A 14,835-nucleotide genomic window follows, 5' to 3' on the forward strand; every position below is an offset into this window, starting at 1 on the left:
CTAACTAAAATCTCAGTATTGTTCTGGTGTCTCAGAGACCCTGACTGAGTCTCCAATCTATGGTCTTTGTGAGGTAGAATAACTTGTATGCTTGAAAAGAGCAATTTTTGAGGACCTGTATTGCTCAACACCTGTCGACCCAAGGTAATTTTGTGTCACGGTCATGAATCTGTTTATCCCCAGCTTCTGTTCTTAGGAAGCCACTGAAGTGCACACCTTTGAGAAGTAAAGTCACCTTGGCTCATCTTCATTTCCACCAAAGATCCCCAGGAGATTACTCTTATTTGATCATCAGATTCAATGTTTCCCAGCCCCAAATTTCTTTCCTTTTTTTTTTTTTTTTGATAATAAACCTAACCAGGGTGACTGGAAATTTAGTGTTTTAGAGTGGAACATTCTGAAGTTGTTGAAATGATGCACAGAAGTCAACCTCTATGCTCTAGCAGAATATGTAAGGGAAGCTCTTAGTTAAAGAATGATTAACACATAGATAATCACAATTGGTACGTTTTCATCATAACTAATATCAAGAAGATAGCCTCTCCATTTTACAGTTACTGATTCTATTGCAGTAGAAACAACCCAGATTGCAATTACAGGTTTCACAAAATTGTACTGCAGATATATTATAAAAGAAGGCTCATCACAAAATTTTGCTTGTATTAAATGTTAGCTCCCTATACATTAATCAAGTAACAAAGATATCTTCCAATACATCAACAGATGCTTAGCTAAGAATAAAAATGTCAAGCAATATGGCACTTCCTTTTCATGACAGTCTATTTCCTATGTCATCATGTGCCTAGTTAACATAACTTTCCAATGTATAAGACAGAAATATTTCAGAACGAAACATCAAATAACATTTGCAGACAGTAAATGTATATTTAAACTCTTACCTTGTTTTAGTGAGATGAGTGTAGATCACTCCACAACAGCTCCATTAGTCTGGGACTGTATCTTAGAAATTTCATGTATTCTAATCCTTCCAAGAAGGTATCTCAGGGCAAAGTATAGATAGCAATCTCTTCAAGAGGCTCAAGAGTACCATTCACAAGATGCTAAAAGAGAGAAAGAGGTAATGAATGTATGCAAATGTGATACAAAGCTTCACCTTGACTGTTACAGTATTACTTACATGTTAAACAATGGGAACTGAAGGCTTAGCCTTCTGCTTTAACTAATAGTTCAGAGGCAAATGAGTCTAAGCATCAAGTGTACAGGATTTATATGGCAATTAAAAGGATATGTTATTTCTCACTTTTTTATTTATATAAGGTGAACAAATTTCATGTACTTCATATGTACAGATTTAAGAGCATAATGATATTCCATGCCCATTCATCCTCCCACCCATGCTCCCTGTCTCCTTTCTTATTTTTCAAATTTTATAATGATACACTTGCAGTATATTTTATAATCACAAGCATAAACTTAACCAAACAATTAAATAAGTATTAAGTAAAAAAAAAATCAAAAACAAACCACTGTTCCTTAAGAGTATAGTCAATGGCTCAAACTCTCAATTACACTCATATGTATTGCAAAATTTGTGCTCTGTATATTAATTATGACAAACCAGGAAAAACATGGTACCTGTCTTTTGGATACCAGCTTATTTCACTAAGTTTCCAGTTGCATCCATTTTATTGCAAAAGACAGTATTTCATTCTTTTTTACAGCTGAGTAGTATTCCATAGCATATATGAAAGACATTTTCATTGTCCAGTCATCCATTGATGTCTAGGTTGATTCCACTCCTTAGCCATTGTGAAATGAGCTACAGTAAACATAGGGGTACAGATAACTCTTTCATATGCTGATTCCATTTTCCCTGGGTAAATTCCCAGGAGTGGGATGGCTGGGTTATACGGTAGGTCTATATTCAGATTTCTGAGGTAATTCCAAAATGATTTCCAGAGTGGCTGTATCAGTTTACATTCCCACCAACAGTGGATTTGGGTACTGTTTTCCCCACATTCTTACCAGCATTTACTTTTTTTTTTTTTTTTTTTTTTTAAATTTTTGGATGATAGCCATTCTAATTGGGGTGAGCTAAAACCTCACTATGGTTTTAATTTGCATTTCCCTAATGGGTAGTGATGCTGAACATTTTTCATGGATCTGTTGGCTATCTGAATTTCATCCTTTGAAAAATGCCTGTTCATGTCCTTCGTCCATTTCTTGACTGGATAGTTGTTGCTGACTATATTGACCCTTTTATAGATACTGAATATTATCAGTTGCATAATTGCAAATAGTTTCTTTCATTTTTAAAGTTGCCTCTTCATTTTGTTGAGTGTTTTCTTTGTAGTACAAAAGCTTCTTAGCTTGATATAATACCATTGCTTGTGCTTCTGGGATCTTTTCCAAGAAAGATTTTCTTATGTCAATGTCTTCTAGAGTTTCCCCAGCGGTTTCCTCTAGTAATTTGATGGTATAAGGTCATAGATTTAGATCCTTGATACATTTTGAGATAATTTTTGCATTAGGTGAAAGATAGGTGTCTTGTTTCATATTCTGCCTGCAAAGATTCAATTTTAGCAGCACCACTGTTGAAGAGACTGCCTTTATCTAGGTATTAATTTTAGCTCATCTGTAAAAAATTAGTTGCTTTTACATGCATGGGTCGATTTTCGGAGTTTCTATTCTGTTCCATTGTTCTACCTGTCTATTTTTGTGACAGCACCATGCTGTTTTGATTATAAATGCCTTGTAGTATGTCTTGCAATCTGGTATTATGATGCCTCTACCTTTATTTTTGTTGTATAAGAATTCTTTAGATAATAAGGGTTTCTTGTTTTTCCATATGAATTTTAGCATCATTTTTTCTTGATCTGAGAAGAATGTCCTTGATACTTCAATTAGCATCACATTGAATCTGTAATTTCTTTTGATAGTATGGACATTTTCAGGATATTGATTCTTCCAAAACACTAACATGGAAAATTCTTCCATTTTTGTGTGTTGCCTTCTATTTATTTTTTAAATAATTTATAAATTTAATTGTAGAGATCTTTCATTCTTAGTTAAATTTATTCCAAGGCTTTTACATTTTTTGTAAATATTGTTGATGGTACTGAAGGTCTTTCATAGTCATGACATTGTCTGCATATACAAAGGCAACTGATTTTTTGTGTGATTTTATATCTGGCAATTTATCCAAACTCACTTATGAGTTACAATAATCTGTTAGTGAAGAAAATATATTCAGAACCTATCTATAGGATCATGCCATCTGCAAAAAGGAATAATTTCACTTCCTCCATCCAATGTGTGTCCCTTTTATTTATTTTCTTACAAAATGTCTCTGGCTAAAACTTCTAGAACTATATTGAATAGCAAAGTTGCAAGAGGGCATATTCGTTTCACTTTCAATCTAAGTGGAAATGTTTCCAACTCTTTCCCATTCAGTATGATGTTGGTTGTCATATATTGCCTCACTATATATATATATATATATATATATATGGATGTCCCTCATATAACCTACATGCTTAGAGTTGTGAAGTATCACATTTATTGACGTGCATATGTTGAAACATCCATGCATAAAAGGGATAAATCCCAAGTGCTCTGAGTGAATGATATTTCTGCTGTGTTGTTGGATTTGATTAGTTAGTATTTTGTTGAGGATTTTTGTATCTATGTTCATCAGGGATATTGTTCCATAACTCTCTTTGTTGTGTCTATTTCTGGTTTTGGAATTAAGATGATGCTGGTCCCATTCATTGATATTGGAAGGATTCCCTCTGTTTCAATTGTTTTGAATAGTTTTAGAAGAACTAGAATTAGTTCATCTTTAAAAATCTGGTAGAATACAGCAGTGAAGCCACAGGTCCTTGACTTTTCTTTTTTGGGAGGATCTATATTACTAATTCAATCTCTATCTTGGATTACTGGTCTATTTAGGTTGTCTGTGCATTCATGACTCAATTTTGATAGGTTGTATGTGTCCCGAAATCTATGAATTTGGTCTAGATTTTCCAATCTGTTGGCATATAGCTGTTTGTATTAACTCTTGAAGATTCTTTTAATTTCTGTTGTATCTATTGTAATATCTTTTTCATCTCTGATTTTATTAATTTGGGTCTTCTTTTCTCCATCCTTTTTGGTTAGCTGGGCCAACAGTGTATCAATTTTATTTTTTCAAAAACATCTCTTCGGGGCCCATGCTGTGGAGCAGATTAAAACCCCAACCTGCAGTGCCAGCATCACATATACATGCTGGTTTGAGTACCAGCTGCTCCACTTCAGATCCAGCTCTCTGCTATGGCCTGGGAAAGCAGTGGAGAATGGCCCAAGTCCTTGGGCCCCCACACCCACGTGGGAGACCTGGAGGAGGCTCCTGGCTCCTGGCTTTGGATCAGCTCAGCTCTGGCCATTGTGGTCATCTGGGGAGTAAACTCGTGGATGGAAGCCCCCCACCTCTAGCTCTACCTCTCTCTATAACTCTTTCAAATAAATAAAATAAATCTTTGAAAAAAAAAACAGCTCTTCATTTTACTGATCTTTAGTATTGTATTTTGGTTTCATTTTTATTTATTTCTTCTCTAATTTTAATTATACTTTCCTCTTAATAATTTGGGGTTTGGTTTCTTGTTTTTCTAGGTCCTTAAGTTATACTGATAGCTCATTTATTTGATGTCTTTCCAATTTCTTCTTATAGGCACTAACTGCTATAAATTTCTCTCTTAACACCACTTTTGCAACAATCCATGAGTTTTGATATGCTGGGTTGTCATCTTCATTCATTTCAAGGAATTGTTTGATTTCTCTTTTGATTTCTTCTTTGACTGTTCATTCAGGATTGTGTTGTTCAGTCTCCATGTGTTTGTATCTTTTCTAGATATTGTTGTTAATTTCCAGCTTCATTCCATGATAGAAAAGATACAAAGTATCAATTCACATTTTTTAATTTGTTGAGACTTGCTTTATGGCCTACTCTATCCTAGAGAAAGATCCATGCAATGATTAAAAGATTGTCTATTCTGCAGCTGTGGGATGAAATGCTCTATAGATATAAATTAAGTCTATTTGATCCATAGTATAGATTAGCTCTATTGTTTCTTTGTTGGTTTTCTGCCTAGTTGAACTATCCAGTGATGAAAGTGGGGTGTTGAAGGCCCTCATCAGGTCCATTAGTACTTGCTTTAAATAGCCAGGCACCCTGTCATTGAGTGCATATGCATTTATTGTAGTCACATCTTTGTGTTGAATTTATCCCTTCGTCATTACATAGTGCTCTTCTTTGTCTCTGTTAACAGTTTTTGTATTAAAGTCTAATTTATCTGATATTAGGATGACTACTCTTGCACTTGTTTGATTTTTACTAGCATGAAATATCTTTTTCCTTCCTTTCACTTCAGTCTGTCTGTATATTTGCTAGTGAGGTGTGTTTCTTGCAGGCAGCAAAATGATTGGTTTTGTTTTTCAATCCATTCAGCCAGTCTGTACCTTTTAATTGGGGAATTTGGGCCACTTACATTGAAGGTATTATTGGTAAGGAATGAGTTTGTCCTGCCATTTTCCCACAAACATTCCAATTCTTTGCTTTGGATTTCCTTAGTCCTTGTACTAAAATATTTTCTGCCTTCACATCCTTTCATAGAGATGACTATCTATGTTTTGGTTTGTAGCACAATCTTAAGTATCATTTGTTGGCCTGGAAAACTGCTGACAAATTCTTTCAATTTTTGCTTGTTTTTCAAAGTCTTTAGTTCATGGATTTATCCCTCTGATAAAATCCCCTACTTTCACATGCACTAGCTATAGCTGCCTGCACTCAATTATCAAGATAGTGCTTCTCTGCTAATCACTGGGAGCCCTTGTGGTGGGGCTAAGGAGCAGGCAATGTGCTCTCCCTTAACAGGGTTAGGTGGGCACCCTGCCCGCCATTAACACTCAAGGGCAGACTCAAAGTCAGTGTACACTGCAAGGTTCTCCCTCAGGCAATATCAACAGCGACACGGGTTGCTGCAGACTCCTCTCACTTCTCTCAAAGGAGATATTGCCTCCTCCTGATGCTGATTCTGATGTTGGTAGGAGAGGAACAGATTTGCTGCCTGACTTTCACTGCCAAGTATGGAATCTGTAAAAGTGGGGAAAGGGAAGGAAGCAAGGGACCTTCCCTGCTCCATGTCTGGCAGTGGCTCAGATACTAGTAATCTCCCAGGCTGAAGTACAAGTCAGTGAGTGACTGTGGAATTTACTCTCAGCTAAAACTCCAAGTGACTGAGTGTGCAGAATTTCTCCTACACTGATGTGGGAAGACTGTAGCTCACAGCCAGCAGTAGGCTTCAACTTACAGCAGACTGCGGCAGAGTCTATGTCTTTTCTCCTCTTGTCCCATGGAATTTTTTTTAAATTTTTTAACAGGCAGAGTGGACAGTGAGAGAGAGAGACAGAGAGAAAGGTCTTCCTTTGCCATTGGTTCACCCTCCAATGGCCGCCGCGGCTGGTGCGCTGCGGCCGGCGCACCGCGCTGATCCCATGGCAGGAGCCAGGAGCCAGGTGCTTTTCCTGGTCTCCCATGGGGTGCAGGGCCCAAGCACCTGGGCCATCCTCCACTGCACTCCCTGGCCACAGCAGAGAGCTGGCCTGGAAGAGGGGCAACCGGGACAGAATCCAGCGCCCCGACCGGGACTAAAACCCGGTGTGCCGGCACTGCAAGGCGGAGGATTAACCTAGTGAGCCGCGGGCCGGCCGTCCATGGAATTTTCATTGTTTTTTCACTTCACAGAAAATTTCCATGAGTCAGACCATTGGCAACCAGGTCCTTCTTTTGTTCTTTTCATATCCAAGAGCAGCTGAAGATACTATGGCCATACCCTGTTCAGACATCTTAGAAGTTCTAAGACCCACATTGGATGCCTCTATATGTATTATGCTTCTTCATATATATATAAATGTATATGTACACACATATATACTTATGATAAAGTCAAATTTAAAAATTAGTCACCGTGAGAGATTAACAAATAATAATGAAACAGAATAATTATAACATCTATTGGGGATTCCAAGATGGCAGAAGAGGGAACAAGGTACTGTACTAAGCTAGGGAAAAATAGTAAAAACAAAAAAGTGTAGGAAGCTCACTCTCCGGGGAAAACTAGAATGAAAACCACAGTGGAAATTCTATGGAAGGAAGAGGAATGCAGTGGACCTGTGTGGAAGGAGCAGTTGCACAGCATGAAAGTGGACACAACACATGACTCTGGCAGAGATACCAGGTGGGAGACAGAGGTAAGGCTAGACTGCAGCAACCTGTGGTAATACAGCCTGAGGGAGAGCATGCTGTGAGTCTGGCCTGGAGCCCTAGAAGCTGGAGGGTAGCCGCAGATCCAGTAGAAGTAAAAGGGGCATGTTTTTCTCACCCCATCCTTCAAACAACAGTGGCCAATGTCCTGCTGAGGGAGGGTGGCTCCATTTGGGGCATAAGAAGTAGCTGTGGAAGACCTTGTGCACAAGTACAACTGGTTGAGACAGGAAACCATTTTCTCAGCCGTATTCACATCAGTGGTGGAGAGAGGGCAACATTCGGCCAATGGCTCTTGTGTATACATGTGATCCACAGATTCTAGCAGAAGGAAAAATCCATGGTCTGCACTAACTTTGAGCCTGGCTGGGAGGATTGACAGGGGGCTGGGAGGACTGTGAGTATATTGGTATGTTGCCCACAAGAAACCAGAGGCTCCAGGACTCAAGCCTTCTAGGTGGAGCATCCACAGAGAGCTGCCTTGGGGAATGTCTGCCACTCAATACTGGACAGGCTGGTGGGGTGGAGCAGATTCTTTGTACCCAGTGGCTGGGGTAGCCTTGTGTGCTGAGACTGTTGGGACTCTGTGGACACACAAGAGGGTGCAGGGTGTAACAGGGACTCTAAGCAATCACTATGTGTGGAGCCACATGATTGGGGGGTCCCTGGTTGCCTGGGCCAGGTCATTGCAGTGGGAATGGTGCTCAGAGTGAGGAGCACAGAGATCATTTGTGTAGTTCATATAGTGGCACAGATGAGTATTGCACCCACCAGGGACTAACATCCGGACATTGACCACTTTGGAGGAGAAGACAGGAGGGTATAATCACACCAACAGAGGTGAACACCCCCCCTTCTTTTAACAAGAGGAGATGTACCAGGTCCAATTTGGGTGTTACCCTGGATAATCGCCCCACCTTGAAGCACTGCTCCTTGGCCAAGCCAAGAACACACCTATTGGTACTTACTGAAAGTGTAGACATTCCAGTAAGCCACAGAGGCATAAGTCAAAGATACAAGCCATCAGAGGAAAAAAATAAAAAGTATCTCTATAAATGCCTAAAAATGAATGCATAAATTCAAGAAAAAAGAATATGAAAGACTACATGACCCCCTCAAATGAACACAACAACATTTTAATATTAGAATGCGAAGAGGAGGGGCTGGTGCTCTGGCGCAGTGAGTTAACACTCTGGCCTGAAGCGCCAGCATCCCATATGGGCACCGGTTCTAGTCTCAGCTGCTCTACTTCAGATCCAGCTCTCTGCTATGGCTTGGGATAGCAGTAGAAGATGGCTCATGTCCTTGGGCCCCTGCACCCACGTGGGAGACCCAGAAGAAACTCCTGGCTTTGGATTGGCACAGCTCTGGCCATTGCAGCCATCTGGGAAATACATGGTATATTAAATGTATATGTATATGTATAAATGTATATGTATATATACTCAATTACAGGGCATATGGCTTTTCAAAAGAAATGTTAATGGATATAAAGGGAGGCGCAGATGCCAATACAATAGTAATAGAGACTTCAACACCCCACTTTCACCAATGGACATATCAATTAGATAGAAAATCAATAAAGAATCAACAGAGCTAATTGACACTATGAACCAAATGGACCTAAGAGATATCTACAGAACTTTTCACCCCACAGTTGCAGAATACATATACTTCTCATCAATATATGCAACTTTCTCTAGGATACACCACATGCTAGGCCATAAAGCAAGTCTCAGCAAATTCAAAAAAATCAAAATCATACCATGTATCTTCTATGACCTCAATAGAATAAAGCTAGAAATCAGCAACTCAGGAATCTCTAGAATATACACAAACATATGGAGACCGAATGACACATTTTTGAATGAACAGTGGGTCATAGAAGAAATCAAAAGGGAAATCACAAAATTTTTGGAAACAAAAAAATACATCATATCAAATCTTAGGGCAGACAGCAAAAGCAGTTTTAAGAGGAAAATTCATAGCAATTGGTGTCTAAATGAAGAAATTGGAAAGGTACCAAGTAAATGAGCTATCAATGCATCTCAAGAACCAGGAAAAACAACAACAAACCAAACTCCAAAGATCACAAACACAAAAGATCATTGAAATTACGATCTGTTTCTTTTAAAAAAAATAAACAAAACTGATACACCATTGGCCCAACTAATCAATAAAGAGGGAGAAGACTCATATCAATAACATCATAGATTAAAAAGAAATGTAACAACATGGATGTCTTCATTGCTTTATTCTACCAGACATTTAAATAAGAACAAATTTCAATACTTCTCAAGCTATTCACAACAATTAAAAGGGAGATGATATTCCCAAACTCCTTCTAGGAAGCCAGCAACACCTTAATTACTAAACAGGAAAGATATATCACAAAAAGAGAACTATAGACCAATATCCTTGACAAATGTAGATGCAAAAATCCTCGACAAAATATTAGCTAATCAATTCCAACAACAAATCAGAATGATCAATCACCCAGAGCAAGTGAGATTTATCCCTTGTATGCAGGGAAGATGCAACATTTGCAAATCAATGAATTTGATACAAAACATTAACAGACTGAAGAGCAAAATTCATGTGATTATCTCAAGAGATGTAGAAAAATTATTTGAAAAAGATACAACATCCTTTCAGGATGAAAGCCTTAAGCAAATTGGCTAAGGAAAGAACATTACCCAACCTAATTATGCAATTTATTACAAACATATGGCCAGCATCCTATTAAATGAGAAGACCAGAAAGTATTCTACCTAAGATCTGGAACCAGAGAAGGATGTCCACTCTTATCAATGGTATTCAACATAGCCCTGTAAGATTTAGCCAGAGCCATCAGGTAAGAAAAAGAAGGCATACAACTTGGAAAAGGAGAAAGTCAAACAACCCCTATATGTACATCACATGATTCTAGATATGGAGGATCCAATAGACACCACTGACAGAATACTGGAACTCATCAAGACTTTGATAAAGTGGCAGGGTATAAAAATAACACAGAAAACTCCATAGGCTTTAGAAACACAGCCAATTCCATGACTGAGAAAGAACTTTTAAGATAAATCTCATTCACATTAGCTACAAAAAAAAATGAAATACCTTGGAATACATTTAACAAAGGATGTCAACAATCTCTATCATCAAAATTACGAAACATTAAAGAAAGAAATAGAAAGAGACATAAAAAGTGGAAAAAATCTTCCATGTTCATGGATTGGGAGAATCAATATCATCAAAATGTCCTTACTACCAAAAGCAATGTACAGATTCAATACAATCCCAATTAAAACACTGACATTCTTCCGAGATCTAGAAAAAATGACTCTGAAATTCATAGGGAAACATAAGAGACTGCAGATAGCTAATGAAATCTTACACAACAGAAATAAAGCTGGGGGAATCACAATATCCAAACCTGGGGGAATCACATACCTGATTTCAAGACATACTGATGGACATCCAAGATGCTGGATTAGGCAGGGGACTTATTGCTCTAGCACAGGAGAAGATAGTTTTTAAAAAGTGGAGAGAGTGTAATCTCAGGGAACTGTTAGGGAGAAAATGGTGGAGGAACTCTACCGAAATTAGAAGGACACAGTGGACCTACTTGGAGGGCATGGGCACCCACAGCTCAGGACTCCAGCAGCCAAGAGACTATGCAATAGCATAGGGAAGTGAGGCAAGACCAGATCCTAGCAGCCTAAGCCACTGGCAAAAAAGCTGCAGGAAGAGCCTAGAGGGAACTCAGCTTGGAGCCCCTGAGGGAAAGTGTACCAGCCAAACTAGAGGAAAAAAAAAAAAAGGACAGGACTGAAACATTTCTATCTCCCAATCACTTCAGAACAAAGTGATGTAACAAGCTGATAGAGCAGATGCCATTTTGTACACACATAACAGCTGTGCCAGCTCATATCTTTGCCCAGCAACCAGATGAGCGGAGACTCCTGACTCTGGTGGGGAGAATTAACAGGGAACTAGGAGCTTGTGACTGTGTGGCTTCTGTACTAGGATTGTGAAAAAGGATTGTGGAAGGAATCATGGTGCAGCTGGGACTTTGAGCAGTCACAGTAAAAGACTCCAATCTTGGGGTTTCCTGGTTACCAGGTGAGACACAATGCTGGGGAATCTAAAGACTCAGGACTGCACAGATCCTTTGTGTGCTCCTTGTGACAGAATGGACAAATATATATACCCACTGGGGCTAGCACTCAGGCACTGGTTTCTGTTGAGGAGAGGATCTCAGCTGAGAAGCATAATTTCCCTTTTGATTAAAAAAGAGGAAAGATTTACCACGCCAGACCTGGGTGTGTCACCTTTGGCATGCACTTAACACTGGAGAACTGAATAGAGCTCTCTGGCCACAACCATTACAAGCCTCTAGAGATTCACTGAAAACAGACATTCCACTTATCTACAGATTCATAGTACAAAGATAAAAGCTGCTACAGCAAAAATAAAATAAAATAAAGAAAAAAAATAAAGAAGCCAACCAACAAATATCGCTACACATGCTGAACAACAAATGCACTAATTAAAGAAACAAGATTAAGAAAGGCAACATGATGCCCCCAAAGGAACACAACACTTCAATGCTAGTTTGTGAAGATGATGAGATAGAAAAAATCCTAGAAATGGAATTAAAAAATTGATAAGATTACATGGAAGTAATAAGAAGCAAATGCATGAACTACTGAAATACATACAGGACATGAAAGAAATTTCTGCAATGAAATTGAGATCTTAAATAGAAATCCAAACAAAATTAAGAATTCAATAGAACATGAAATTGAAATCTTGAAGAGAAATCAAAATTAAAAGAAGAATTCAATAGAACAAATAAAAAATGCAGTGAAGAGCATTAACAACAGAATCAGTGAAGCACTAGAGAATATCAGACAAAGAAGATAAAAGCAAAGTATACGGTCAAACCAAACAAAGAAGAGGAAATTAGAAAACCAAAAAACACTGTTGGGAATCTACTATAAAAAGACCCAACATAGGGGTATCAGGAGTTCCTGAAGGCATAGAGAGAGAGAGAGAGAGAGAGAGAGAGAGGATTAAAAAGCCCATGTAGTTAAATAATGGCAGAAAACTTCCATGGTTTGCAGAAATAAAGGGACCTCTAAGTTCAGGAATCACACGGAACTGCTAATAGACATGACCAGAAATTATCCTTACCACACACATTGTAATTAAACTCACCACAGTAAACCATAAAGAGAAGATTCTAAAATGTGCATGAGTAAAATGCCAGATGAATTTCAGTGGATCTCCAATTAGACTCACAGTGGACATTTCATCAGAAACCCTAAGAGCTAGGAGAGAATGGTGAGATATAGTTCAAGTCTTGAGAGAAAAAAAAAAACTGTCATCCCAGAATATCATAGCCTGCAAAGCTCTCATTTGTGAATAAAGGTGAAATAAAGACCTTCTATAACAAATAGAAATTGAAAGAATTTTTCACCACCAGTTCAATCCTACAGAAGATGCTTAAGGATATCTTGCACACAGAAACATGATCATCAATACGAAAGAAGGTAAAGGAAGAAAATCTCAGAAAAAGTTCAAAGGAAATTTAAAATAAAAAACAGGAATATTTTTGGAAAAATGGCAGGGCAAAGTCATTACTTATCAATAGTGACCTTGAATGTAAATGGCCTCAACTCCCCCGTTAAAAGACACAGACTGGCTGAATGGATTAAAAAACTCATCTGTTCGATGCCTACAAGAAACACATCGCAACAATAAAGATGCAGGCAGACTGCAAGTGCAAGGATGGAAAAAGTTACTCCATGTCAACAGAAACTAAAAAAGAGCTGGTGTAGCTATCTTAATATCAAACAAAACAGACTTTAACACAAAATCTGTTAAAAGAGACAAAGAAAGGCACCATATAATGATTAAGGGAACAATTCAACAGGATGATGTAACTATTACAAACATATAAGAACCTAATTAGAGGGCACCTGCCTATTTAAAAAACACTTTAAGTGATTTAGAGGGAGACATAGAATACAATACAATAGTATTGGGGGACTACAATACTCCACGTTGAGCAATGGACAGATCAATCAGACAGAAGATCAAAAAGGGAACAGCAGATTTAATCAACACGTTAGACCAAATGGACCTAACAGATATCTACAGAACTTTTCATCATGAAGTTGCAGAATAAACATTCTTCTCGGCAGCACATGGAACTTTCTCTAGGATTTACCACATACTAGGCCATAAAGCAAGTATCAGAAAATTCAAAAAAATCGAAATCATACTATGCATCTTCTCAGACCACAATGGAAGTTGAACATCAGCATCTCAGGAATCTCTAGAACATATACAAACACATGGAGACTGAACAACATGTTCCTGAATGAACAGTGGATCATAGAAGAAATCAAAAGAAAAATCAAAAAATTTCAGAAATCAAATGAACATGACAACTCAATATATCAAAATTTATGGGATACAGCAAAAGCAGTGTTAAGAGGAAACTTTATAGCAACTGGTACCTACATCAAGAAATTGGAAAAGTAACAAATAAATGAGCTATCAATGCATCTCAAGGATCTAGAAAAACAACAGAAAACCAAACACAAAACTAGTAGTAGAAAATAAATAATTAAAATCAGAGGTGAAATCAAGAAAATTGAAACAAAAAAAATAACATTACAGAAGATCAGCAAAAGGAAGAGCAGACTTTTTGAAAAGACAAACAAACTTGACACACCATTGGCCGAATTAGCCAAAAAAAAAAAAAAAAAAGAGAGAGATGACCCAAATCAGTAAAATTAGAGATGAAAGGAAATGTAAAAACAGATACCACAGAAATAAAAAAAATCAATGGAAATTACTACAAAGATCATTATTCCCACAAACTGGGGAACCTATAAGAAATGGATAGATTCCTGAACACATACAACCTAACTAAAATGAGCCATGAAGAAATAGAAAACCTAAACACACCCATAACCAATATAGAAATTGAATCAGTAATAAAGGCTCTCCCAACAAAGAAAAGCCCATGACTAGATGGTTTCACTGCTGAATTTTACCAGACAATTAAAGAAGAACTAATTCAAATTCTTCTCAAGTTATTCAAAACAATTCACACAGAGGGAATCCTCCCAAATTCTTTCTACAAAGTCAGCATCACCTTAATTGCTAAACCTGAAAAAAAGATGCAACTGAGAAAGAATTACAGATCAATTTCCCTGATTAAAATAGAAGCAAAAATCCTCAACAAAATTCAAGCCAATCAAATACAACAATACATCAGAAAGATTATCCACCCAGACCAAGTGGGATTTATGCAGAATTGGTTCAACATTCACAAATCTATGTGATACATCACATTAACAAACTGCCGAACAAAAACCCTATGATTATCTCAATAGATGCAGAGAAAGCATTTGATAAAATACAACATCCTTTCCAGATGAAAGCCCTAAGAAAATTGGGTATAGAAGGAACATTCCTCAACACAATCTAGGCAATTTATGACATAACTATGACCTGAATCATGTTGATTGTGTAATTGTTGGAGGCATTCCCACTGATAT

At 37.8% G+C, this 14,835-nt stretch overlaps 1 protein-coding gene across 6 annotated transcripts in view; it reads right to left on the bottom strand.

Moving 5' to 3' along the window:
* The window catches only part of DLGAP1 (DLG associated protein 1), a 1,086,743-nt gene that overhangs the window by 932,370 nt on the left and 139,538 nt on the right, over positions 1–14,835 (bottom strand). For all 6 annotated transcript variants that reach the window (XM_070050436.2, XM_070050435.2, XM_070050434.2 and 3 more), the window contains exon 2: positions 900–1,061. The gene's annotated coding sequence lies outside the window, so the exon portion shown is untranslated. The remainder of the gene's footprint in view (positions 1–899; positions 1,062–14,835) is intronic.

This window comes from Oryctolagus cuniculus, chromosome 10 (genome assembly GCF_051225735.1).
Source record: "Oryctolagus cuniculus isolate XC-2025 breed Fujian yellow rabbit chromosome 10, ASM5122573v1, whole genome shotgun sequence".
Classification (NCBI taxonomy): domain Eukaryota; kingdom Metazoa; phylum Chordata; class Mammalia; order Lagomorpha; family Leporidae; genus Oryctolagus; species Oryctolagus cuniculus.